Here is a 27,943-nt window from a genome sequence, read left to right on the forward strand (position 1 = left end):
GAGAGAGAGAGAGTACCAGTAGCAGCAATGGAAATAGTAAAAGACATACAAAGAAGCAAAGAAACAGACAACAGATGGCCACAGGCGAGGAGAGACAGAGACAGACGAACAAACCTACACGGAAGGGAGAGTAGTGACAGAAGAGGAGAGACGGACGTAGGCAAAGAGGAACAGAGGGACACAAAGTTACGGAAGTGACCGAAGTACAGGGTCACTATGCTGTTCCTTACGCTGGTGGTGCTGAGTTGGTATAGAGCGCTGAGAATAATCGCTTTAGGAGTCGTTTCTCGTGTGCTGTCGTGCATGTGGCAGGCTTTACGTTATTCCCTTGATTCATACCCCAATGTGTCAAGGTTATCACGCACCGCTGTGCAGATGGCGACACAGTACCAGGCGGGGCAACGAAGCGAAAGGGGCTGAGAGGATGTGTGCTGAATAGACCGAGAGAGGGAGAGAGAGAACGGGTGGCATATGTTTAGGAAGGAGGAAAGGAATGGGAAGTGCTGGGTTAGAGTGATTGGCCATGATGGTGTGTGAGGGCCAAGATGTGAAGATAAGTGTGAGGTGAGCGGGCCGCGTTAAGGTGATGTTCCCAGGGATGAAGATGAGTTTGGGTGGAGAAAAAAGGGTGTAAGATGAGGGAGGGGCGTTACAGAGGAAGCTGCTGAGGGTGGAGACAAGTGGAGAAGACTAGATATGGAGATGAAGGTGCAGAGTGAGGAAAATGCGATTGGTGAAAGCTGTGGTGGGTTTAGGTCAGTAAGGCTTAGGAGGAGGCGGAGACAAGGGAACAGGATGAAGGAACAGCATTAGAAACTGGCTATAGTGTGGTGTAGGAGCGAAGAAAAGGTTAGTAAAGGAATAAATAATGAATAGAAGGAGGCAGTGTCAAGATGAAACCTGACGAGGACGAAAAGGGTTAAAAAGGGCAGTAAGGAGAGGAGGCAATGTCTAGGATGAAGAAGAGGAGAAAATAGTGCAGGTTAAGGGAGAGCATCGTTAGCGTGAAGGCAGAAGAGGATGGAGATCAGTGAAGGCCAACGAGAGGTAAGGAAGGTTGAGGTAAGGGTCACCGTTAGTGGGTATAAAGCAGCTGGACGAAAAGGTGGAGGTGTTAGGCTCGTTAGGAAAAGTTTGGAAGCTTTGGGCAAGATAAGGCGTGTTCTGAGATGCGTGAAAAAAAGCTTAGAAGAGAAATGTAGAAAAAAAGGGCGAATGAGGAGAGAGAGATGGCCTCAGTGCAGCAAGTACAAAATGAAAGGAAGGACTGGAAGGCAACGAAACAAGGTAAAGGCAGGACTGAAGAGGAGTGCAATGAGGCAACGATAGAGGCAGAAGAACTGGCAGGTATGGGATGCTAACAGAGCGGGAATGGAAGAACAGTACAAGAAGAGGGATAGAGCAAGTGAGGTAGTCAATGAGACGTGACAAGACTGTATTGGATTGAAAGGGACTGGAAATAACAGAGATAGAATGGACAGGCTACTTAGTTGACGTAACGAGGCTGAACAGGACTTGGAAGGGGAAGGGAGAGGCTGGGATGAAACAGGGGAGCAATGGAAGAGCCAGGCTGGTTAAGAGATAGGGTGAGACTAGAAAAGGCTAAAAGAGGGGGATCTAGAGAAGGTAAGCTATTAAAAGGACAGAGGGAGGCTGGATGGAGGTGAGAGGGAAGGGAAAGTGCTGGAAGGGGCGGTTAGCAAGCAGCGGAAGCAAGAATAATGTGGGAAGTCTGTGTTACACGTTGCGCTACACATCCCCACTTTATATTGTGCTGTCAGAATGCTGCGTCACCCTAACTCATGAGGTATTAAACGTTGCGCGCGCTCTCTCTCTCTCTCTCTCTCTCTCTCTCTCTCTCTCTCTCTCTCTCTCTCTCTCTCTCTCTCTCTCTCTCTCTCTCTCTCTCTCTCTCTCTCTCTCTCTCTCAGGCATTCAGGTACTACACTCACTCCACACACTAGATTGAGTCTCGTCTCCACCTGATTACTGTCACATTAACAGCGCACGCCTCTCCACGCTACTACATTACGTGGGAGTTGACGCCATTTTCAACGCGGTGAAATGAAGGTAAATTATGCAGTCCTGAGAAAGGCTGGGAGAGGGAAGGCAGGAGGAGGGCGGCATGAAGTGTATTTATTATTCAGTAACTCATTAGTATTCATTAAGAACTCACAGGCAGGTTAGTGTAGTCACGCCACGCGCCTGATTATAGTGACAGGTAACTTTTCCTTATTTTCTTCCCCTGAATCATCTTTTTAGTGTAACCTTTTTATTCCTTCCCATTCTTTCTCCTCTCCTCTCGTTCAGCCATCGTTTTGAGCCTCTCTTACTCCTTTCTTACTTTTCCTATCACTACTTTAATCTCATCCTTACCTTTCTATCCTTTAGTGTATACCTTCATTCCTCCTTTTATTCCCTTTTTTGTAGTGTAACCTTCTCTTATCCTTCCCATGTTCCTTGATGTAAGCTCTTATTCCTGCCCCCACCACCCCACTCTTCCTCTCTCTCTCCTCGCCCTCTTTCCACTCCAGTGATGAATACCATTACCTAACTTTTCATTTCCCCCATACATAAAAGCATCATTAGTCACTGTGAGAAGGGAAACACTCGAGCACTGGACGGAATACAGAGCTTCCCCACACATCATTCTCGTCCCCTTAACAACAAGCATAGTCACTTAAACTTTACAAAGGTTGCTCTGCCTATAACCTTGACTTACTCATAGCAAAAAGTTAGTTCCTCACGAACACGCTACCTTACATTATTACTTCCACCCAAGGAAATTCTACCAACGAAGATTCCTCAGTAAGATTCCTTCCATGCTGAAATCCTGAAACTTAATATAGCATATCATTACCTTATTTTATCAACCTATAACCTAAGCTAACATAGTCTAATCTTACCAAACTTCACCTCACCTTAACCATAACTGATTTAATCTAACCAGCAAGACCTAACGTAATATAACCTAACCTAACTTAACGAAATCAAACATAATATAACCTAACCTGTCCAAACCTAACTACGAAATCTAACCAAACCAAACTTCACCAAACTAACTTAAAGTAACTTAAGGTAACGAAGCGTAATGTAATCTAAGATGACTTTACCTAACCTTACCTTTCCTTACATTACTTTAACTTCACCTCCATTTACCTCACCTTACTTCACCTGAACTTACTTTAATTTCCGTAACTTTATCTTACTTAACTTTCGCTGCCCTTGCATAACCTAAACCATCACAGCGTAAAATTAATAACGTAGGTGGGAAATATTATGGCTTAAATGTTCGTGGGAGAGATCAACCTGAGGGAACTTACAATACAGGCAGTAACCCACGTCAACACGCACATCCCTTCCAACCTTTGTTCTTTCCTCTCCCTCGCCTTTGTCTGCCCCGCCCCCCCCCCCCTTTTTTTTACCATCGACTCCGGTCCGCCAAAACAGTGGAAGAAAAGTTCGTGGCGGTCAGAACAAAAAGGGTCAACAAAAAATATAGTGTTTACGCACGCACTGGTAGTGGGTCGCGGGCTGGCTGCCAGGTTCACGCAGGGAGTTGTGTGGAGTTTGAAATCTTTCCTCAACACACATACAAGCTTTCATTTGAAGTTGTAAAATGAGCTGGAGTTTGTTACGATTTATTTACCAAATGTTAATATTTCCTTTTATGAGCTAAGTATGAAATTCTCTTATGGTGATCATACTCTCTTTTAATCCATCCATTACCATAGTTTTTGTTAGTTTTTTGTTACGGAAATAGAGATGGCTTAAGATGTCAGGGAATAAACGCACCGATGCCTGTTATTATCTGGTGAGGTATGGTACCTGAATTACTTTTATACTTACTCTTGACATAGAATTTTAAGGTAAGATATGACATAATGAGTTTCACTCTTTGTCTCAGTAAGTTCTCTCTCTCTCTCTCTCTCTCTCTCTCTCTCTCTCTCTCTCTCTCTCTCTCTCTCTCTCTCTCTCTCTCTCTCTCTCTCTCTCTCTAAGTAATGACAAAGTAAAACAAACACAGCGAGGAAGGCGTAAGTGTTAGAGCAACTTCGCCAATACAACACAGAAGCAATTAACAATACTCTCTCTAACTCTGACACACAGCTAAAGGAACACTTGATGGGAAGGCTGCTGTAGCTGCTGCTGCTGCTGCTGCTGCTGCTGCTGCTGCTACGGCTTTGTCCTCCTTGCTTGCTTTTTGTTGTGTTTTCTCTTTTAAGGGAGAGAGCCTGCGTACTAGTGTCTCAATTACGACTTTGCTCTATTATGATGTATGTTAGATAATATAACGTAATGACTAAAGTACTAACGGTAACAATGTACGTAAATGTATGCTATTTACGAGTACCGGAATGTTGTTGTCTGTTCCTTTTTCCTGTTTTCAATCCTCTATTTATATGTCTGCTGTCGGTCTTTCTGTATCGCTACCTATGTATCGCACCGCCTGTCTGTTTGCTTGTCTGCATTCCTACTCATGTGCCTGCTCAAAATGTCTATCCAACTGTCTGCCGCAATGTTTACTTGCTCAACTATTTCGTTCCTTATCTATTTATTTATCTAACTCCCTGCCTGACTGACTCTCTATCTGCCTGACTGGCTGCCTCCATGTCTGATCTGTTTGTTTCCCTGTCTATCTGTCTGTCTGCCTCTCTGACTGGAACACTCCCTCCCTCCCTCCCTTCCTCTCTCTCTCTCTCTCTCTCTCTCTCTCTCTCTCTCTCTCTCTCTCTCTCTCTCTCTCTCTCTCTACCACCACCACCACCAGACCAGTAGTTCATTCACCCTCAGTCCTCTCCGGTAATTCAGCTGGAGCGTTGCCCCACCTGCAAAACCTTACACCAGTCCCACGAGGAATCCACATTAACAATAACAACGCAGTATTTTTCCCGAGGCTAGACAGTGGTAGTGGTGGTGGTGGTGGTGGTGTTGGTGGTGGAATAATTTCCTTCAACGAAACACTTACTAAATTTCTTCTATTATATCCATACTTAAGAGTCTCATTTTCATTCTTTTACCTTTAATTATGTCTTCTTTTATAGTCTACCTTTAAATTAGTTAACGGTTGTTGTACACGCGGTCATTAAGGTACGAGGTAATAGGAGCAGGCGTGTTTGGTACGTAAACTTGAGCTTTTCGTGCGGCGTAGTGCGTGCTTTGGGTGGAGGTGAGGAATGTGTTGAAAGGGAGGGAAGAAACACAAGTAGGGAGAGCGGGGGAAAAGGGAATGAAGGAGGGAACGAGGGATTCATGGAGAGAAATGAGAAGGTAGAAAGGACGGTGAGGAGGAGGAGGAGGAGGAGGAGGAGGAGGAGGAGGAGGAGGAGGAGGAGGAGGAGGAGGAGGAGGAAGGGCAGAGTATGTTTTGGGGCGTTCATTAAAATCGTCCTTTGTGGCACAAGGGGCAGATCCATTGTCCCGCTGTGAGGGAGATGGGAGGGGGAAGAGGAAGAAGGGAGGAATATAAATACAACACAAAATAAAGAGAGAGAGAGAGAGAGAGAGAGAGAGAGAGAGAGAGAGAGAGAGAGAGAGAGAGAGAGAGAGAGAGAGAGAGAGAGAGAGAGAGAGAGAGAGAGAGAGAGAGAGAGAGAGAGAGAGAGAGAGAGAGAGAGAGAGAGAGAGAGAGAGAGAATCAGAGCCAATTTGTACCCTTTCCTATTAATTTTCCAGGAATAACAATGAATCTTAACTTAATTCCTGCGTTTTCCAGTTTACTGCAGCGCATAGACAAAGTCATTAACATTCACGAGGAAACACAAACACGCATACACAAATACAAATACACAGGCAGAATAAATAAAAAAAAAAAAAAAAAAAGAAAACAAGCCAACATGAAGTGAACTCGACAAACAAAAATGATGACACTATATCCTCTCCCTTTATTCCGGCGAGTACTCACATCTCCAGGCAGGGCACGAGCCGAAGCTTTCAGGTCCATAAACTCTACGGGCCTGTCAAGCCAGATTCCACTACCAACTGGGGAGATGCGACGCGAGGGAAGACTAAGACAGAGGAAGGACAAGGGTGAGGACTGCTCTAGGGCATCGAGAGAGAGAGAGAGAGAGAGAGAGAGAGAGAGAGAGAGAGAGAGAGAGAGAGAGAGAGAGAGAGAGAGAGAGAGAGAGAGAGAGAGAGAGAGAGAGAGAGAGAGAGAGAGAGAGAGAGAGTATATGATTAGAGGCAGTCTGGGAATGTGGAAGGAAAGGGGGACAACACGGGAAGGAAGGTCAAAAGGTGAGTTGGAGGCTGGATATCGAGACAGATTGGGAAGTGTGTGTGTCGGCTGGCGGGATGAGGGAGTGAGGGAGGTGTAGGAAAGTGGAAAACAAGCTGAAAGGAGGCTGAAAAGAGATTGAGAGGGCGAGAAAGGGTCGTACAGAAAGAAAGGAAGGAAGGAAGGAAGGAAGGAAGGAAGGAAGGAAGGAAGGAAGGAAGGAAGGAAGGAAGGAAGGATGGATGGATGGATGGATGGATGGATGGATGGATGGATGGATGGATGGATGGAAGGAAGGAAGGAAGGAAGGAAGGAAGGAAGGAAGGAAGGAAGGAAGGAAGGAAGGAAGGAAGGAAGGAAGATGGATGGATGGATGGATGGATGGATGGATGGATGGATGGATGGATGGATGGAAGGAAGAAAGGAGTGATCTAACAAAGGAAGGAAGGACGGAGGGAAAGAAACAACTAACAAACGAGCTAACGTATGAACGAAAGAACGAACGAACAAAGGCAGGCAGAGAAGAAGGATGAAAAGAAGGAAAATAAGCTGAAAGGGCTGGAGAAAGAGACTGAGAAACAGTCGTGAAGGAAACAAAAAGGAAGGAAGGAAGGAAGGAAGGAAGGAAGGAAGGAAGGAAGGAAGGAAGGAAGGAAGGAAGGAAGGAAGGAAGGAAGGAAGGAAGGAAGGAGCAAATGGTGGAGGAAAGGAAGAAGGATGAGAGGATCACATTGAGAAGGAATTATGACGAAATTTGAGAAAAGATTAGTAAAGGAGGGCTGAGAGAGAGAGAGAGAGAGAGAGAGAGAGAGAGAGAGAGAGAGAGAGAGAGAGAGAGAGAGAGAGAGAGAGTCTTCCTTGCGCTCAACAACAGATCAAGGGGTGCTGCCGGCTCTCCCTCCTCGCCTTGATAAACAAAGCCGCTGCCGCCCTCACTACAGATACACCCACACAAATCCTCCCTAAATCTGCTTTGTCTAGTTAAACAAATTTCCTTTTTTTCTTCCCTGCTTCGAAATTTACCACTAACCGTAAATCTCAAAGTAACACAAGGGAACACAAAGGTAGAACTAATTGTGGTAGCCCTCTTGGTTCTTACGAGGGTGTTTGTGATAAGCTGCACTATTTATCCCTAAGTAAGAGATTTAGGACAGTAAAGATAAAAGTGCTCATCCTCTCCGCCAATAACACCCACGTCCTTCTCCTCCTCCATACCTTCCCTTTCTTCTTCATACTGCATAACCTTATTTCTCTCCTCAATAGCCTTCTCTCTTCCTCCTCCTTCCTTCATTACCTTTCCTCTCCCTGTCTTCTTGCTCCTTATTATTCCTCTCCTTTCCTTCTCGTCTGTACCCTTGCCTATTCACACCCAAGCTCCCTTCATTACCTATCCTCCCCCTGTCATCTCCCTCCATAGCATCCCGCTCTTGTTCCCTCTCTATAGTACCTTCTCTCCTCTTCCTTCATATCCTCATCTCAACATGTTATTCTCGTCTATTTATTCCGGCGTTCCTCCTCCCGTCTACCAACGTTCTATCACTTAATATTTCCTGCGCATTCTCACACTTTTATTTACTTTGCCATCTATACACGAGAAGGGAGCCTCATCTACATACTCCCTGATACCTTACACTCCCGTTCTCCTGTGTTCCGTCCCTCTCTCTGCCTACCCCTCGCTGCTGAAGGAATGGAAGCGGGCGAGGTGCGTGCTGCTGCCTCCCAAAGTATTTCCATGCCCTTGACATGTAATATATATTAAGTTGAAGCTAATTAAGTCACCTGGTACGAGGGAAGTGGTTTGTGTCTCCTGTGTAGACTGAACATGGAGGAGGAGGAGGAGGAGGAAGAGGAGGAGGAGGAGGAGGAGGAGGAGGAGGAGGAGGAGGAGGAGGAGGAAGGCGGGGAAGTGAAGGGATTAATCTAGCGTCTTCTGTGTTCATTATAATATTAGTAAGTGCTCATTAGAAGCTGTGCTGCTGTGTAGTATTATTAACAGTTTACTCTGGTCCTGTTGTTACCCACGTACGTTTACACTCTCGCTTTGGTTGCGTGTTTCGAAAGTGTAAATGACGCAGCAGCAGCAGCAGCAGCAGCAGTAAGTAGGTAAAAAGATGAAACAACAAATAAAGTTTAACAGCATATATGTATATAATTTTTGTTACCAATAAAATATAACCATAGTATCAAAAAAAATAAATAAATAAATAAATAAATAAATAAATATATATATATATATATATATATATATATATATATATATATATATATATATATATATATATATATATATATATATATATATATATATATATAATCAGACGACAGTAGTACAGTGTCATATATAATAATAATATCATTTCCCATAAAATGTGGTCCTGAAATACAAAAAGCCCTTCAGAGATGCTGAACTAGAGGTTCATACGAGATTTAATTTCCCACTGACTACACCACGAGAAGCTCCAGGAAGAGCAGTGCAAACGAGATGAAAACGTTTAAGTACATAATTATCGCTCCATTAACATGTTACCTGATATGTTCAAACTTTCCCCCACAACATCCTCACGAGTTGATCAATTAAAACTTCAAACAGAAACCACACACTGGAGCCGATACGATTTAGGAAGAAGATGAAAAACACAACCACACACACAGCAGAACCTATAACATCCTATACGAGCCATATGCTTGTCCTTTCTACGATATACGAAAACCATGGACTCAGCGAAAGAAGAGGAGACAGACAAGTGATTGGATTTGGTATCGTTTTCACAATCCCTGTGAAAGAGAATGAGATAAATTGTCGACATGCTAGAGAAAGCGAAGCACCTATACTTCATCCCACGTTGTCCTACATCTCTAAATAAGAAGCGTCTCATTATGAAATCATATGAACAAGGAAGTAACGACCCCTTCACAACACTCTTATAGATTATTTATCTAACCACGTACTACATCAATGATGAGATGACACAGAAAGGAAAAGAATCAAGACTGAGAGGAGTTAGATAGGAACGAGCAGCTGATAAGACATTTATCAAAATTATTTACTGCACGTCATAAAAATATTCGTGAAGTTAAAGCAGGGAGTTAAAATACATGGAGTAATGGTACATTTATATGAAGACAGATAAAATCAACAATGACAGAGCTAAGTGAGGACACAGTTATAATATAGATAAAATTACTTATAGTTACTTATAGCATGTCTTAAAAGTGCTCTAAAAATCAGACCGGAAATCAAAAGAAAATTTAGATTGGGATAAGTTAAGTTCGTCAAGTTTCGAGATAATATTACTATCTTAATTTGTTGAAGCGACTGATGAGTTATAGGACGCGCACACTGAACTACGCAAAATGACCGCCCCCCCCAAAAAAAAAAAAAAAAATCATCAAATGTATCACATGAAAGCATAAAATAACGTTATTAACAAAATATGTAAAATATGTAAAATACTAAAATCAAACTTGACAAAGGTAATTAAGTCACGCACAACGGTACCATCAGGGAGAGCCACAAAAGAGGCTTGGAAATTAACAAAGAGGAATATTAAAGTTGAACACTAATGCTGCAACTTAAGTTACCACCACAAGTGAAAGTTTCGAAGTGCTGAAATAAAGCCAGTGGAAATAGATCGTAGAAGGCGGAAGTGCGAGATGCCTGATACTTCAATAACACAAATGAACGAAATTATGTAACTCACACACGAAGTTAATTTGTTTACATGCTGAGGAAATTCACACAAAAATACATGTAACAACATATAAGCCTATGTCGAAATAAAAATGCATGTGATACTTAAAGATTAATACATAATGGATAAAATTAAGTTATTATCATAGGAGGTGGAATTCTCGAGATGGTGAGAAAAATACAAATATATGGGATAAAATACAAAACAATAAAAAAAAAAGGAAAAAGACAGGAATTAAAAGACCTATTTGGTTTAAAAAATAAATAAATAAAAATACCAAAAGCCTATCCATTAAGGTTGAAACGAAAGGTTTGCGAACACTATACAACTGTGCCCTACGGATGTCAAACACGGATACTAAATCAATGATGAGCTCATAAAGAAGTACAAAAACAACAATAGCGAGATTACATTTCCCATTAATTAAGAGACAAGGAAAGGTCATTACAAACGGAATTAGATCAGAAAATTAGTTCAAATAATAGCAAAGCAGTAAAATCTTAATTAATTGAGAAAGAAAGAGCAAAGGAGGAATTAGTAGTGTTGCCAGTCATTAAGAATACATGTGGAATTAACAGATTAAGAGGTACACCATCACTTAAAATAACGAAGAAACATCAAGGGACTGAATTCTGGAGATGAGCAAGTCAGGGGGCAGCAAATATGGACAAATGGTAGCGGAAAAAAAAAAATCACACACACACACACACACACACACACACACACACACACACACACACACACACACACACACACACACACACACACACACACACACACACACGTGACTGGCAAAGTTCCCGAAATATTAATGTTACGTACATTAAGAAATATGAACCACAAGGGAAGGGAGGAAATGAAAGGGAAAATTTTACAACCGAGATTTGGGAGAGAAATTAGCAGCACACTAGAGATCGTGGGAAAAGTTTGTGGATGGTGATGGTGATGGTGGTGATGGTGATGAAGTATTTATCTTTGTGCTTTAAGCTGATGATCGTACAAGCATTCGTACACCACAGGCCACACAGGATTTAGGCTTGAAAATTCCCTTGTTCGAAGCATTAGGTCGAAAAATTCATCAGTAGCATCCCACACAAACTCTCTCTCTCTCTCTCTCTCTCTCTCTCTCTCTCTCTCTCTCTCTCTCTCTCTCTCTCTCTCTCTCTCTCTCTCTCTCTCTCTCTCTCTCTCTCTCTCTCAAAGGGAATAAAATAACATGTCAAAAAGAAAATGTCAGGAAAATAACTACACCTGCCAACACGAGATCATAAAACACGTCACCCTAAAAAAGTGGAGCTGTAAAGTTAATAGAAGCTTGCCTGGCATTTCAAAAGTTGGCGCTAAATCATTACTGCATCACGAAAGGTTATATATATGTAATTAACTGCAAGAAATATTACACCAACACACGCACACAGCAGTAAAGTGAATATGTACTAATACAAACTTCTGGCAGTTCACATTATTCGTTACCCATAAAATAAAAGTTGTGATGCATGTAACCTTTAATGTTCGGATATACAAGTACAGAGTTTGGGTGGATTGTCAGAATAGAGGAGAAACGACCAAGGATTAGCGACACAACAGACAGAAGAAAGACTAGCACGGAAAAAGAAAAAGACAGAGAGGGAGCGAAAAGAAACTTAAAATATTCCTAATCTTTACTGCGCTGGGAAAAACCATTAGTATAAATAAATACACCGTCAACATAACAAAAATAGGGAATCTTGGCCTAATTCGACATCCTGGCACCCAAATGACTTGTATTAATGAACTCTGCCCCGTGACAGCCTGCATCACCTGTCAGTTACTCTAGTAATGGACGTTATAAAATACTAATATCAAACACATCTCTCTCTCTCTCTCTCTCTCTCTCTCTCTCTCTCTCTCTCTCTCTCTCTCTCTCTCTCTCTCTCTCTCTCTCTCTCTCTCTCTCTCTCTCTCTCCCTCTCCCTCTCTCTCCCTCTCTCTCCCTCTCTCTCCCTCTCTCTCCCTCTCTCTCCCTCTCCTCTCTCTCTCTCCTCTCTCCCTCTCCCTCTCTCCCTCTCCCTCTCCCTCTCTCCCTCTCTCCCTCTCCCTCTCTCCCTCTCCCTCTCTCCCTCTCCCTCTCCTCCCTCTCCCTCTCCCTCTCTCCCTCTCCCTCTCTCCCTCTCCCTTTCCCTCTCCTTCCTCCCCCTCCCCTTCTCCCTTTCCCTCTCCTTCCTCCCTCTCCCTCTCCCTCTCCTTTCCCTCTCCTTCCTCCCCCTCTCCCTCTCCCTTTCCCTCTCCTTCCTCCCCTCTCCCTCTCCCTTTCCCTCTCCTTCCTCCCCCTCTCCCTCTCCCTTTCCCTCTCCTTCCTCCCCTCTCCCTCTCCCTTTCCCTCTCCTTCCTCCCCCTCTCCCTCTCCTTCCTCCCGCTTTCCCTCTCCCTTTCCCTCTCCTTCCTCCCCCTCTCCCTCTCCCTTTCCCTCTACTTCCTCCCCCTCTCCCTCTCCCTTTCCCTCTCCTCCTCTCTCTCTCTCTCTCTCTCTCTCTCTCTCTCTCTCTCTCTCTCTCTCTCTCTCTCTCTCTCTCTCTCTCTCTCTCTCTCTCTCTCTCTCTCTCTCTCTCTCTCTCTCTCTCTCACTAAAATGAAAGTCGGTCGTCACTCCGAAAGAACATAACTGGGATGCTTCATTCTCGTGCTCGTATATTTAATTATTCTCTGCTGTCGTCTGAGGAATGTTTTACATTTAATTCAATCTCTGCTGTTGTTTATTACTTCAATAAAAACTCACCTCATACATCAGATGTTTTACTGCTTGTCTTTTCTGAAACCAGCACACGCTTCACATTAATGAAGGGATTTCTCGTCACTATGTTATGACAGCATTGACCAAGCTGACATTTCTGCACAGGAATGAGTCAACAGACGAATGTCATAACTTCCTACAGTTCGTAAAACCAGTAATTCCACTGTACAATACCACAATAAAAGTGTACATATTCTCCATTATGTCTATCCAGGAGTAACATACCAATGTGTGTCGCTCTTCTACAAGTATCTGCCGGTGTAAATCAATTCCATGCTTTCCTACGGTGACCAAGCGTCGAGTCAACACTGTCTTACGCACGGTGCTGCCTCTGATGAACCTTAAACATGGAGCGTTCTGCCCTTCTGCTCTGACGCTTTATTAAAGAAAGACAAAGAACGAAAAGGCTCCAGGGAAAAATATAACTATTCCTGGAAAGCGTCTTCTTAAAACAAAGGGTGGCATAAAAGACGATAAACTGAAAAACTATTACACAAAGTGGTTTCTGGAAAAGCAAATACTTCAAAAGTATATGAAAATTTAGTCCTTTTATCGTAATAAGGAAAGGGAAAAAAAGTCTTGACTCAATTATAGGAGAGTCAAACACCAAGCAAACAACTGACTTTTGATAATAAACTCCGTTAGGTGAATGTGTCAAGACAAAAATGAAAATGTTCGATATGGGGAGGATGTAAAAGCTGACAAGGAAGTCGGCACTTCGGCAACGCAAGGACAGGCAATGCCAATGTGAAGTGTCCTGCGCTTCCATTGTGATTTGCGATCTGCTATTCAGTCACAACCAACACTTAAGTGATTCTAATGATGAAGCAAGTGTTAACCTTCTATACCTACTTACATGAAATTTCCTCACTCTTTTACCTTTCAAAATGACTAAAAGCTACAAAGAATAGCGCCTAATGCGATCCGTGAAATGTCGATCCATCTGGTTTAAATCACAATCCTAATGACGTAAGAATCCTCCTCCTTCTATTCCTACTAGAAAACACTGCCACGTATTTCTTAATTTTTGGTGAGCGTAGCACAACCAACCGTCTCACCACTGAGAGTCGTGACATGCCTGTCCATTAAAATCAAACATTCCATTAGTTTTAGATTACGTACGAATCCTTGTCATTGTGAGGCAGAGACAGGCAGGACACCAGGGTGCGATATTCTACAATTTTCCTTACCAGCCGCCAATGCCCGACATTTATCATCCAGGTCAGTCAAAGCTTAGTGCCTACCTTCGCCTGCCAACCTCCTGCATATCCTACGTGACTCGCGCAAGCTCTCCTACCTTTCGGGAGGAGCAAAGGTTGAGGCTCGTCCCTGCAGTGAGCGGTGAGCGTGGTGAGTGCACAGGCGGCTCACTGCATTACCTGCTGGAGGAGAAGCGTATAAATAATTCTCAGACGTTCAAAGTGAATATCATACAAACGCAGCTACACGCCAAGAAAATTACTTTATTTCTTAAACACACGTATATTATAAAAACTGCAGATATGAATGTGTACGAGGAACACTTGCTGCTTCACACATGCACACTTAAGTTACGTGCATACGATTTCAGCATCCTAAACCTCCTATGATACCAGAACAGAACAAGGCTATCCCACAACTTTTCCATGTCATATCTGTCACCTGCCCGTCCATTCCATACATATTCACGTATGTTCTGACACACACCGTATTCCACCCATACATCTATACATAAATACATATGTAGACGGATAATTTGCATACTCGTACAATCCAGAAGTATATATGAAGGGCACACACACACACACACACACACACACACACACACACACACACACACACACACACACACACACACACACACACACACACACGAGGCTGTGGTAGTTTGACGTTCTGAACCTTCACTGTTCCTTTACCTCTTCATCTTCTTTTTCTTTTTCCTCGTCTTTATTTCCTCTATCTTTTCCTCCTCCTCTCCTTCTTCCACTTCCTTAAACCCACTCCTCATCTTCTTTTACTTTTTGTCATTTGTACACCTCCTCCTCCTCCTCCTCATCCTCCTCCTTTATAACACCGCCTGAAAGAGTGGAACGACTTAATACGAAGTCTAAGGAACACACACACACACACACACACATAACAGAAGGGATCTTAAGCATGTGTGTGTGTGTGTGTGTGTGTGTGTGTGTTGGGAAGTTTTGAGTATGTATGTATGTATGTTTGTTTGTTTGTTTGAGGAGGAGGAGGAGGAGGAGGAGGAGGAGGAGGAGGAGGAGGAGGAGGAGGAGGAGGAGGAGGAGGAGGAGGAGGAGGAGGAGGAGGAGGAGGAGGAGGAGGAGGAGGAGGAGGAGGAACGCGGAAGGAGAGAAGCAATATGAGAGAGAGAGAGAGAGAGAGAGAGAGAGAGAGAGAGAGAGAGAGAGAGAGAGAGAGAGAGAGAGAGAGAGAGAGAGAGAGAGAGAATGTGATGGGGATTAGTGGAAAGTGAGTGAAGGGAGACGCGAAGGAGGGGAGGGAGGATGTTAAGGATTTTGGAGGTGAGAGGAAGAGGGAAGGGTAAGATGTGGGAATGTTGAGGAAGAGGAAGAGGAAGAGGAAGAGGAAGAGGAAGAGGAAGAGGAAGAGGGAGAGGGAGAGGAGAGGAAGAGGAGGAGGATGAAGAAGAGGGAAGGGTAAGATATGGAAATGTTGAGGAGGAGGAGGAGGAGGAGGAGAAAGAAGAGGAAGAGGGAAGGGTAAGATGTGGAAATGTTGAAAAGGAGGAGAAGGAGGAAGAACAAGAACAAGAACAAGAATAACAAGAAGAACAAGAAGTCAAAAGAAATAAAAGGAAAACGTTATCTTATCCTCTCTCTCTCTCTCTCTCTCTCTCTCTCTCTCTCTCTCTCTCTCTCTCTCTCTCTCTCTCTCTCTCTCTCTCTCTCTCTCTCTCTCACACACACACACACATACACACACACACACACATTAATGGGTGCTGCTTTAGTCACATTTTTATAGACGCTCAATTAACATTCGGAAATTTCAATTAATGGTTGATGTAATCTGTCCATATTTTTACTTTTCACTTCACGCGAAGTATCACATCTTTTTTTTTTATCTTGTAATAACGTTAAGTTAATATTCCATGTATGCAATCTCTCTCTCTCTCTCTCTCTCTCTCTCTCTCTCTCTCTCTCTCTCTCTCTCTCTCTCTCTCTCTCTCTCTCTCTCTCTCTATCATATACCTATCGTTTTCTTCTTTTCCTTTTTCTTCTTTCTTCACCGCGTTCTACTCTATTCCAAGATCTTTACTTTCCCTTGATCTTCCCCTTTTCTACGTCATTTCATTATCTCTCCTCCACTTCCTGCTCCTCCTCCTGTTCCTCTCCCTCCCCCAACCCATGAGTGAAGCATAAAAGGTGTTCTTTTCTTACTGAGTAAAAATAAAGAGCTATCCCCTCTCTCTCTCTCTCTCTCTCTCTCTCTCTCTCTCTCTCTCTCTCTCTCTCTCTCTCTCTCTCTCTCTCTCTCTCTCTCTCTCGTCATCCTCACCTCCTTTTCTTCCTTCTTCCTTATTCCGTCTTCGTCCCTCCCTAAAAATATTCTTCCATCCTTGTCTTCGCTTCCTTTTTCGCTTCTTCATTCGCTCCTGCCTTCTTATCTTTTTCCTTCCTTTTCCTTCCTTCTCTCAACTTCCACTTCTTCCCTCTCCATCCCTTATCCATTTCTTCCTTTCCCTTTCTTTCTTTCTTCTTCTAAACTTATCTGCCTATATCCAACTTTTTTTCTTTCCCATCCCCTTCTTTCACTTCTATTTTTTTTCTCTATGCAGCTTTTCTTCCTTTTCCTTCCCTTGTAATCTCCTCTTGTTCCTTTCCCTCTGTATCCGCCCCTCACTGTTCCCTCTTCCTTTCTTTCCCTCCCTTTCCCACTTTCTCACTCATCTCCATCCCCCTCTCTCTCTCTCTCTCCCATCATATCCCTCCCTCCTTCCTTCCTTTCTACTCTTTCGCCTTCCTCATTACGTCTTCACTCCTCGCTACGGTCTTCCCCGCCTCTCCTCTCCCCACGTCCCGTCATGTCCTGCATCCGGTCATCTCCCCTTCTCTCCATCTGTCGTGGTCTGCGTCGCCGCCTTCTCTACTTTTCCATTACTGTAATTACCGCCTTTGTCTCGCCGCCAGCAGATGTAAACAGTCGGCCTGGGAACATTCTGGCCTCGTCATCGTGTGTGTGTGTGTGTGTGTGCGTGCTTTCGCCTGTACTCTTTTACACTTCTCAATCTACGTACATTACATAGATTAGACTAGTAAGGACCAATATGTCTGCTGTTTTTTTTTCTGTTCTCTCTCTCTCTCTCTCTCTCTCTCTCTCTCTCTCTCTCTCTCTCTCTCTCTCTCTCTCTCTCTCTCTCTCTCTCTCTCTCTCCAGCAGACTAATGGAGAAACCAACCGATACATTCCAATATTATCTTGGAATAATTACCTGTTTTTCCTTCCTTTCTCCCCACCACCCTCCCTCTCCCTCCCCTCTCTCCCCTCAACACGTACCCAGTAACAGGTCTCTACGCATTAGTGACGTCTTCCTATTCCTCTTTCCTTCCTTCCTTCCTTACTCTCTCTCTCTCTCTCTCTCTCTCTCTCTCTCTCTCTCTCTCTCTCTCTCTCTCTCTCTCTCTCTCTCTCTCCATCTCATTTTTCATTTGTATAGAGCGAAGAAAAAATTATAACATATGCGTACAGTTAGATAAGAAAAATGCATCCCAGTCTTATAACAACTCTCGTCGCCACAGTATTAATGATCAATTTTCTCCGGCAACAAAGTTTTTTCTCCGAGTAATTACGCGACAACTTCTTGGCAGGTGGCGGCGTCCTCCTTGTGTTTCCTCCCAAGAGCGGCTGGTCCTGCGCCGTCTTCGCAAAACCCTTGATTAATGTTACACACTTCGTCTGGCTCCCCTAATGTTGCCTCGTTCTCCTCCTCCTCCTCCATCTCGCTCGCACCTTCATTCCTTCCTCCCTTCCTTTCTAATGCCCACCCACACACTCCGCTGTATCTTTATTAATGTTCCACGCATCACCTTCCTACTTAGTGTTCCCCATGCTTCCTTGTTTCACCGCTCCCACATCTTCCTAGGTAACGTTTCCGACTTAACTCTCCCTCTTCTTCCTGTCAACGTTTCCACACCATCTTTCTTCGTAATGTCCCCGCTATCTCCTTCCTTCTGAATCATCCCTATGTCGCCTCTTTCTTTCTTAGTGTTCTCCATATCTGCTTCGCCTTCCAGCACCCTTCCAACCTCTCACCTCCCTCTTCTGTGCAATCATTCGTTTTACAGCACCTTTATAGTCTTAATCCCTCGGGCCGCTCTTTTTCAGTGCCACCATTCCACTCACTTTCCCTCTTAACAGTTCATGCACACCACCACCCACTATGCTCACCGTGAGGGACTAGGTAATTTTCCCAAATGATGACACACGAACATGATATTACTGTCACTGAAGGAGAGTGTTACCGCACACTGGCCAACCACTTATTATGAAATCATGACATACTGACCTTGTAAACCTATCAAGACTGTTTTTAAATGTATATATAAGTATAATGTTTTTTTTTTTTTTTTTTTTTTTAAATACAGCGTCAACCCGATGTCAATGTTAAAATCTTTTCTCCCTCTACTGACAAAATCAATGCGCCAAAGTAAATGACAACGATCATAACACTCTTATACACAGACACGTCACTCCCTTTCCAGACACTTGCTGCCGTTCGTGTGTAGCCATTGCCCTACCACCTCCCACACCCCAGCTCTTCCCTCTCCCTCCTTTCCCCGCCTCGTTCTTTTCCCTAGACGGCATTATGAGTGTTGCGTCTCGGCTCGGCCTGTCATCGTCTCCCTCCTTAGTTAGTAAACACAAATTTTAAGTTTCGTGGAAGTTCTGAAGTAGCGGCTCAAAGGAGGCAAATGGGGCCGGCTGGTCGGGCTTTCCGAGGCTCGAACCGCCCGGACACAAGGCTCCGGAAACTTTCAGGCTACTAAGAGACCTGAGGGTGACGGCGGGGCGCGGGACGGATATTGGCTTTAAACTACTTTCTCCTGGTGGTGATGAAAGAAGCAATCGCAGAAGCAGCAGTAGCAGTAAAAGTAGAAGTAATAGTAGTAGCAGTAAAATTAGCAGCAGCAGAAACAGCAGTAGCAGTAGCAGTAGCAGCAGTGACAGTAGCAGTAGCAGTAGCAGCAGTAGTAGCAGTAGCAGTAACAGAAGCTGTAGTAGTAGCAGTAGTAGTAATAAAAGCAGCAGCAGCAGCAGCAGCAGCAGCAGCAGCAGCAGCAGCAGCAGCAGAAGTAGTAGCAGTAGCAGTAGCACTAGCAGTAGCAGCAACAGTAACAGTAGTAGCAGTAACAGTAGTACCAGTAGCAGTAGTCGTAGTAGCAGTGGTAGAAGTACAGAAGTAGTTACTATACAAAAGCACAGCATTACAGCAAAGCAGTACATACAGCACCGCTCGCAGATCGGGTGCACTTTGGCACTAAAACGAGCAAGGTCTGAGAACACATCGCCGCGCCAGGAGCAAGCCGCCTCATGGATCAATTTTCTGCGGATAGCTTTTGTGAGGGGAAACTTTTGGAACTTCGTGAATTTTCGAACAGATTATCGACAGTTCTGCGTTGAGTTGTCCTCTTTTTGTTCGCAAAACAAGTAGCGTTGCTGCGAAAATGAGAGAGTGAAAGACAAAGGGAGGGAGGCAGACAGACAGACAGACAGACAGAGAGATGGACCGACGAACAGAGGGAGACAGACAGACAAACATAGTGACGTAACTCCTAGTGATATAAATAAAAAAATATATATATAAATTAAGAGAGAGAGAGAGAGAGAGAGAGAGAGAGAGAGAGAGAGAGAGAGAGAGAGAGAGAGAGAGAGAGAGAGAGAGAGAGAGAGAGAGAATTATTACACTGACAGAACGGAAGAATAGGAGGAGGAGCAGGAGGAGGAGGAGGAGGAGGAGGAGGAGTGTGGCAAACATTATGTACCCTATCTCTTGAGGAGGAGGAGGAGGAGGAGGAGGAGGAGGAGTGTGGCAAACATTATGTATCCTATCTCTTGCCCTGACATGCTTTGTCGGTGTGAGATTAATGCTTCCTTAAATCCTACACTTAAAGCGATTTACCGTGTGTGTGTGTGTGTGTGTGTGTGTGTGTGTGTGTGTGTGTGTGTGTGTGTGTGTGTGTGTGTGTGTGTGTGTGTGTGTGTGTGTGTGTGTGTGTGTGTGTGTGTGTGTCCAAGAATGTTCAGCACACACAAAATCTCTCTCTCTCTCTCTCTCTCTCTCTCTCTCTCTCTCTCTCTCTCTCTCTCTCTCTCTCTCTCTCTCTCTCTCTCTACTACTACTACTACTACTACTACTACTACTACTACTACTACTACTACTCTACTACTACTACTAGTATTACTACTACTACTACTACTACTACTACTACTATTTTCCTTGTCACACCCCCGCTGCCTGCAAATAATTAATGAAGTCCATTTCTTTACGTTCGTGTGTGCGTGTGTGTGTGTGAGTGTGTGTGTGTGTGTGTGTGTGTGTGTGTGTGTGTGTGTGTGTGTGTGTGTGTGTGTGTGTGTGTGTGTGTGTGACAACTTAATTATATTCACACACATTTCATGCATGCAGTACGTATATTTTTTTCTGGTTTGTGGTTTCACGAATTCAACATTTTCTAGAGTAAAGAACTGCAATACTTTGGCGAGACTTTCTACTAACATTAATAATTTTCGACTTTGGTTCATTAATTTACGGTTCGCTGATACACATTCACATAATATTCTTCTTTTCATCTTTTTTTTTTCTTATCCAAGTTTCTCTATTCAAGTTCGCATCTCTTCATTACCATGTCATCTCTCTTGCTTCTTTATGTCAGTCTTCTTAATTCGTGTAACATACTTTAACTTCGCTACCGAGTCTTCTGTCTATCTTCTTTCTGCCTAAGTTTCTCCATTTATGTTGCGCTATTTTTCTTCATAATTAATATCATCATCTATTCCTTGCCTTTCTTTCCCCTCCAAATCTTTCCATTGGTGCTTAACATTTTTACCTAACTATAAAGGCTTCTCCCTCACTTCTTCATATTATCAAGTTATTTATTTACTGTTCTTTTTTGTTTCTACTTTCGCTTTAAGAGTATAAGACTGAACGCATTTCCTTGTAGGCATGTAGGGAGACTTAACAGTGTTCTTTTGCAGTCTTGTCTAATGTTGTGATGTTCTCTTTTCAGGTGCAAATGCTTCAAGATTAACTACACTATGCACCAGCCCTAAGGTATGTGTGTGTGTGTGTGATTCAGATTCAGATTCAGATTCAGATTCAGATTTATTTACATGCTCAGACTTTGTGATACAAAGTATGGAGCACAGCTCCTGCAATTATTTCAGATACAAACAAACACTAACAACTTATATAAATCAACTTTCTGTTACCTAAAAAAAAATTATAGGTAGCTTTTAAAAAAAGAGAAATGTTAGACAAAATATATTGACTTTTACTTTGCATTAATTGGATAAACTTATTCACTGTTGGGTTATTTCTATAATAATTTGGAATATATTTGTTTCTGAGCTCCACGATGTTATCATTAGGGCATGACAATAAAATATGATATTCATCTCCAACAACATTACATCTACATAAAGTACATAATCTTTCTTCCCTATCTATACTATCATATCTTCCTTTCACAACAGGTAGTCTATTGTTATTTGTTCTTATTTTAATCAAAGGCATTCTGATACTCTTTTTAAGTTTTCAATAGGTAATCTTCTCTGCAATACAAGTCTTTATACATTCTATAACTCTTACAAAGTCCCTTTGTTGAAATATTTCTAAACCATGATGTTATCCAATGATCTTTAAGTTTGTTTTCAACTGCTTTCCTTAACCATTCTGGATTATTAGTTTGTTGATCCATCCAAATACCTGACATACCACAATTGTTAAGAATATTTCTTATATGGCAAATCCAAGGTGATGAATACATGCCTGTGGAGTCTAAATGTAACAAACTTTTATACATAATCATGCTTAACTTAGTAGTTTTCCCTGTTATTAACCTTGACCAGTAGCCAATCATTCTAGTATTGATAACAATATCAATAGGATATTCCCCTAACTCCCCATATACAATATCAGTGCTTGTATATTTATGTACATGTAATACATGTTTTAAAAATGTCATGTGCAACTGCTTGATTTCTCTAATAATACAGTATCCCCAAATTTCACAAGCATAGGTCATAATTGGCATTACAATGGTGTTAAACAATTCAAGTTGCAGATCAACTGGTAGATCATGTTTGCGGCATTTTCCAATTAGTGAATACATAGCTCTTGTTGCTCTTTTCTTAAGGTCCAATTGACCATTTCTAAACCTACCATTATAATTGAATAAGACACCAAGATATTTGTATTCACCAATTGTATCTATAATTTCATCACTAAATACAAAATGAAAATTGTCATAATTAAGTCTTCCTCTGCTGAATACAACAATTTTTGTCTTATTTTTGTTTACCTCTAATTTCCATTTGTCACAATATAACTCCAATGCATTAAGAATATTCCTCATTTCCTCTTCCGAATTAGCTAGAACTACTGTGTCATCAGCATACATCATTATCAATAAATTCAATTGTAAATCAAGGTAGTTATCATCAAATAGTAAGTAATTACATCTGTTTTCTATTAAAGACTTTTCAATGTCATTTACATAAAGGGCAAATAATAATGGAGAAAGATTTTCACCTTGTCTTACTCCTCTATTACAAATAAAAGTGTCTGACTTGTTTCCATTAAACTTAACACATGATTTAATGTTCAAATACATATTTCTAATAACATTAAGGACTTTACCACCAATATTTTCCTTTACCATCTTATACCAGAGCCCCTCCCTCCAAACTGTGTCAAATGCCTTTCTATAATCAATAAAAAGGCAAAATAATTGTTTCTTCTTCCATAAAAACAGATCAATGATGTTCTTTAATAAAAATATGTGATCAAGAGTACTATAACCTTGCCTAAATCCAGCTTGATTTTCTTTTATAATATTATGACTATCAGAATAAGAAGTTAACCTGTCATTTAGCACAGATGTGAATACCTTACCTAAGCAACTTAACAAAGTTATACCCCTATAATTGTGTGGGTCATCAACATCACCTTTATTCTTATACAATGGGACAATAACCCCTATCAACCATTCTTTAGGTAAATATCCTGTATCCAAAATCCTATTAAAAAATTTAACATACAAATTAAGCATATTTTTTGTACTTTTAATATATTCATTAACAATATCATCATATCCAGGTGCCTTGTCATTCTTTAGTTTTCTAATAGCTTTCAACACTTCATGTTCTGTAATGGGCTCATTCAGTGTTTCCTCTTCCCCGATTCAATTGTAGCACTTTCTAGTTCACTTAAATGCTTATCACTTTCACTAATTTCCTCTGATAGATTCTTAAAGTGTTGATGAAAATCTGCAAGTGTAAGTGTAGTTTTGCTTTTATTTCCATCATTTTCCTTTAATATTTTCCAATATGTTTTTGGATCTTTATTTCTGTTTGCTTTTAACTTAATCAACATATTTTCTTTTTCCTTATTGTGTACTCTTTTCAGTTCAGCTTTGTACTTCTTGCTTTTTTCTATCATATCTTTCTTATTATCCTCACTCCTCCTCAGATTATATTTATGTCTAGCTTTATGGTATGCTTTCCTTGTATACCAACAAATATTATCATATCCAGATAAACTTGCATTATTACTTTGCTTAACATAATTTTTCTTTTTCTTTGGTGGAAAAACCTTTACAGCTGCTCCTAATAAAATATTCTTTATTCTAGTACTTACATCTTCAATGTCCATAGAATCCATCTGCTCTATTAACTCTTTTACCTGATTTTCATCAATTTCTGCTATATAATCCTCTTCCTTAGATGCTCTCCACTTACTTGGTTGATTATAGTTACTCACAGGTGCTATATTGGCATTGTTAATAATTGCATACTCAATATTTACTTTAAGCTGTACATGAATACCACAATGAATATCTGAATACAATGGGTCATAGTCTAGCACTCTAAATTCATTTACATCTTTTAACAATGTTGGTGAACCTATAACATAATCCACAAGAGTGCCATGTGTAGTTGTGGGTCTCCCCACTCTGAGATCTCTATCTACTCTACCATTGAAAATACATACCTTATTATTACAACATATTGTCACCAAATTTCTCCCATAAGAATTCCTATCCTGTGTTACATCTTGGTTATACTCGTACCTTGTTCCATCCACTCCCATTGCTTTAAGTATGTTTTGTACCTCAAATAGATCACCATTACCATCATCATCAACATCATCATCATCATCATCATCATCATCATCATCATCATCATCATGAAGTACATCTGGCAAAACATAATCCAACAGAGTTCCAGTATGTGAGTTAAAATCTCCACATAATAAATGTGAGTAATCATCACTTGTATAATCCAAAAGAAAATTATCAATTTCTTCAAAGTATTCCACACTTGCATATCTAGAATTAACTGGGGGAATGTATACCACACTGATAATCAAATCCTTATCTAACCTTAAACTTCTTTTATCTATTAAAATAGATATGAAAGCCTTACCCTCAGTCTTAATAGTCTTCCACTTCAGCTTAATATCCCTTTTAATAGCAAGCACTAAACCCCTGATTTATATCTACTGAGTTCATGTCTGTTTTTGAATACTATATCAAATCCAAGGTTTTTCATACTGGGAACAATATTTATCATATCGACATCATCACATTTTGTTTCACTTATACATAATACATCATACATAACACACAAGTCCTTGAATTCCGTTGTGGTTAACTTTCCTTTCAATCCATTGACATTTAGTGTTAGTAAAGAGAGTGTGTGTGTGTGTGTGTGTGTGTGTGTGTGTGTGTGTGTGTGTGTGTGTGTGTGTGTGTGTGTGTGTGTGTGTGTGTGAGAGAGAGAGAGAGAGAGAGAGAGAGAGAGAGAGAGAGAGAGAGAGAGAGAGAGAGAGAGAGAGAGAGAGAGAGAGAGAGAGGGGGGAGGGGAGGTTTGACGAGCAGCCAGTGATATTTATTGCCCTAAGACTCGTTTGGCGTTAATGAACACACTGGAAAATTCTCTCTCTCTCTCTCTCTCTCTCTCTCTCTCTCTCTCTCTCTCTCTCTCTCTCTCTCTCTCTCTCTCTCTCTCTAAGACCACTCTAAAGGATAAAAATTATATATATATATATATATATATATATATATATATATATATATATATATATATATATATATATATATATATATATATATATATATATATATATATATATATATATATATATATATATATATATATATATATATATATATATATATATATATATATATATATATATATCGAACTTAAATATTCAGCATTTTATTTTCTATCTGTGAGTGTGTGTGTGTGTGTGTGTGTGTGTGTGTGTGTGTGTGTGTGTGTGTGTGTGTGTGTGTGTGTGTGTGTGTGTGTGTGTGTGTGTGTGTGTGTTAATTGAAGTTAATAGTTTGCAGCCGATTTACTAAGGCTTCTCTGATTCTTATTACTTTAAGAAACTAGACACATTTGCGCAAACGTAATCGAACATGACATAACAAACTAATTTACTCTTATTCTATTTTACATAATCTAATGTAACCTAACCTAACCAAACCAAATCATACTCACCCCAAGCTGAGTGAAGCCCAAGCCCTACCCAACACAACTCAACCCAACCGAACCAAGCCTAACTCAGCCTAATGTAACCTAACTTAATCTGACCCAACACAAGTCTCACGTAATCTAATGTAAACTATAGTAAGTATTTTTTTTTTTATGAAGATAAAATATCGCAATTTGTCATAATTTCTCTCTCCTGTGGTATTTTCCTTTTTTTATTCCAGCCATATTTCATCAGATGGCAAATTATACCTGAGAATTTTAAGCTAAATATCAACCTTTAACTGAAATTTCTGCTTTTTCAAAATTTTCAATAGTATAAGGATATAACAAATTTTCTACCTTTCCAAAGAATTTTTTTATTTCATTCAGACGTTACAAAGAACCTAACGTAAGCATTACACTATTCATAATTTCTTCTGCTTCCCATTACTTTTACAGATTTGCAATGCTGATGAGGATACCATTTCCTTACATTTTTCCTCTTAACTACGATACCAGTCTTAGTAAAATACAACTAACTTTAATATTTTTCCCTCGTATATATTGTTTTTACCTTCACGTACGCACTTAATGTTAGTTTTCTCCTTTATTATACCTTTTCCTTTGTTCCTTTCTCCTCAAATGACGTTCTTCCTGTACACCATTCTGAGTGACATATAAAAAGGAAAAAACAGCATTCCACGCATAACGGCAGGCTACCAACACAAGACGTAATATTCAGTAATGCAGGCTGCCAACCCAAAGCGCATAATATAACACTCTTCGTTAATAAAGTCCACGAAAAGGGAGAGAAAATTGGATGGTTTAATTGAAAAGTATAGAAAAGACTAGAAAATTTAAATACATGACTAATAAAGGAAATGAAAGGTAGAGACTTATCAAAGAACACAAAGGAATATTAATTGGCATTTGCAGAGTAATTCTTTTTAGAAAATTTATACACACAGAACAAAGAAAAAAAAAGAAGGTACAGACGTATTTACATCACAATAGTTCAAATATTAACACAAAAAGAGAAAAAGAACAAATAAAAATTAAAATAATATTTCTACGAGAGGAAATCACTACTGATTGAAATAAAAGACAATGAACAGAAAAAAAAGGAAAAATCAAAACGAAGACAAGACGGAGCTAAAAACGTAATAAAAAAAAAGACACCTGGAAAACAGAAAAGGCAGAATATACAAAATACAGACCTAAAGAAAGTACCAGTGAATCAATATTAGAAAGGAAAAATTCAGTGCCAAAAACAAAATAGGAAACAAAAAGGCTGAAAAAAAAAAAATTGAAGACAAACATTGGCATAACATTAAAACTAAGACAAATAAAACCTGAAGACAAATAAATGGAAAAAATAATAAATAAATGAGAAAACAAAAAAAAAAAGAAAAAAGAAAATGCCAAAGATTGTGCCCAAACTGATAAAAGCAAGACAAACTCAGGAAAGCCTCGAGTTTGCATGGATGTTTTTGCAACGCACCTTGTGAAACTGTGGCAGGAGGAGGAGGAGGAGGAGGAGGAGGAGGAGGAGGAGGAGGAGGAGGAGGAGGAGGAGGAGGAGGAAAAGAACTAACACAGAGAGAGAGAGAGAGAGAGAGAGAGAGAGAGAGAGAGAGAGAGAGAGAGAGAGAGAGAGAGAGAGAGAGAGAGACTCGAGGCCTTCATCATAAAGGATGAGGTGGTTAAATATCTCACAAACTCATTGTGAAATTCACGCTGAGAACCCTACGTAAAAGAGTTTGGGATCCCCCTAATGTTGCGTTGTGATCCCGGACCGTCTCTCCGGAGCCTGAGAAGCCGCGCCGCTAACACCCTCTCTCCCAACACCCTTTCATTATTCGAGAAGGAATTACAATCATGATCATTGGTTTATATCAACATCGACAGTAAAAAACAAAGGTAATATTGAAATAATGATGTTAGGGATGGTTAGGAGTGTATAGTTAAATATAAAGAGAGTATAGGAGGAGGAGGCAGTAGGCACTTGCCGAAACGATAATTACTCCCAGTGAGGTCTAAAGCACTGGATCAGGGGATTCTGTGAACTTATCATTAAGACCAGCTGTGATCTCACTGAGCGTTTCCCTTTGTGTTTCACAACACAAGGGGACAGTCACAGCCTGCCCTCAAAAGACAACTCTATATCCTCACACAGAACTACAAGTACCTTGTACAAGTACACACACAACCTTCACTCAAAATTCAAAATTATCATGGCGACTCCTATACCAGCCTCGGAGTCCCGATCTGGGGAGGGGACCACAAATATCCCCAACTCGGACTGCTCTTCTGATATCGACCATAAGGCCCGATTTCACAGTCGCTTGGTAAGGTTCCCAAGCAGGAGCCTTACCACCCTGGTAACAGGCATTGCCAACACCTCGATCCGATTTCACAGTCGTTGTTTTCGTGGTTCCCCAACCTGGTAACGATCATAACAAAACGAATACTTCTGATTCGGTAATGCTGGTATGCCGGAGCCGCCTTATTACACAAAATGAATCAATTCATGACAAAA

At 41.1% G+C, this 27,943-nt stretch overlaps 1 protein-coding gene and 1 long non-coding RNA gene across 10 annotated transcripts in view; one reads left to right on the forward strand and one right to left on the reverse strand.

Annotated features, from left to right (window-relative positions):
- Positions 1-27,943, reverse strand: part of LOC135113582 (uncharacterized) — a 346,462-nt gene that overhangs the window by 99,659 nt on the left and 218,860 nt on the right. For 2 of the 3 annotated variants that reach the window (XR_010274885.1, XR_010274888.1), the window contains exon 5: positions 13,980-14,064. This is a non-coding gene — a long non-coding RNA (uncharacterized LOC135113582). The remainder of the gene's footprint in view (positions 1-13,979; positions 14,065-27,943) is intronic. The other variant, XR_010274887.1, reaches the window with a different exon arrangement.
- Positions 1-27,943, forward strand: part of LOC135113544 (ras-related protein Rap-1b-like) — a 229,152-nt gene that overhangs the window by 48,239 nt on the left and 152,970 nt on the right. For all 7 annotated transcript variants that reach the window (XM_064028849.1, XM_064028823.1, XM_064028832.1 and 4 more), the window contains exon 2: positions 20,928-20,971. The gene's annotated coding sequence lies outside the window, so the exon portion shown is untranslated. The remainder of the gene's footprint in view (positions 1-20,927; positions 20,972-27,943) is intronic.

Source organism: Scylla paramamosain, chromosome 2 (assembly GCF_035594125.1).
Source record: "Scylla paramamosain isolate STU-SP2022 chromosome 2, ASM3559412v1, whole genome shotgun sequence".
NCBI classification, from domain to species: domain Eukaryota; kingdom Metazoa; phylum Arthropoda; class Malacostraca; order Decapoda; family Portunidae; genus Scylla; species Scylla paramamosain.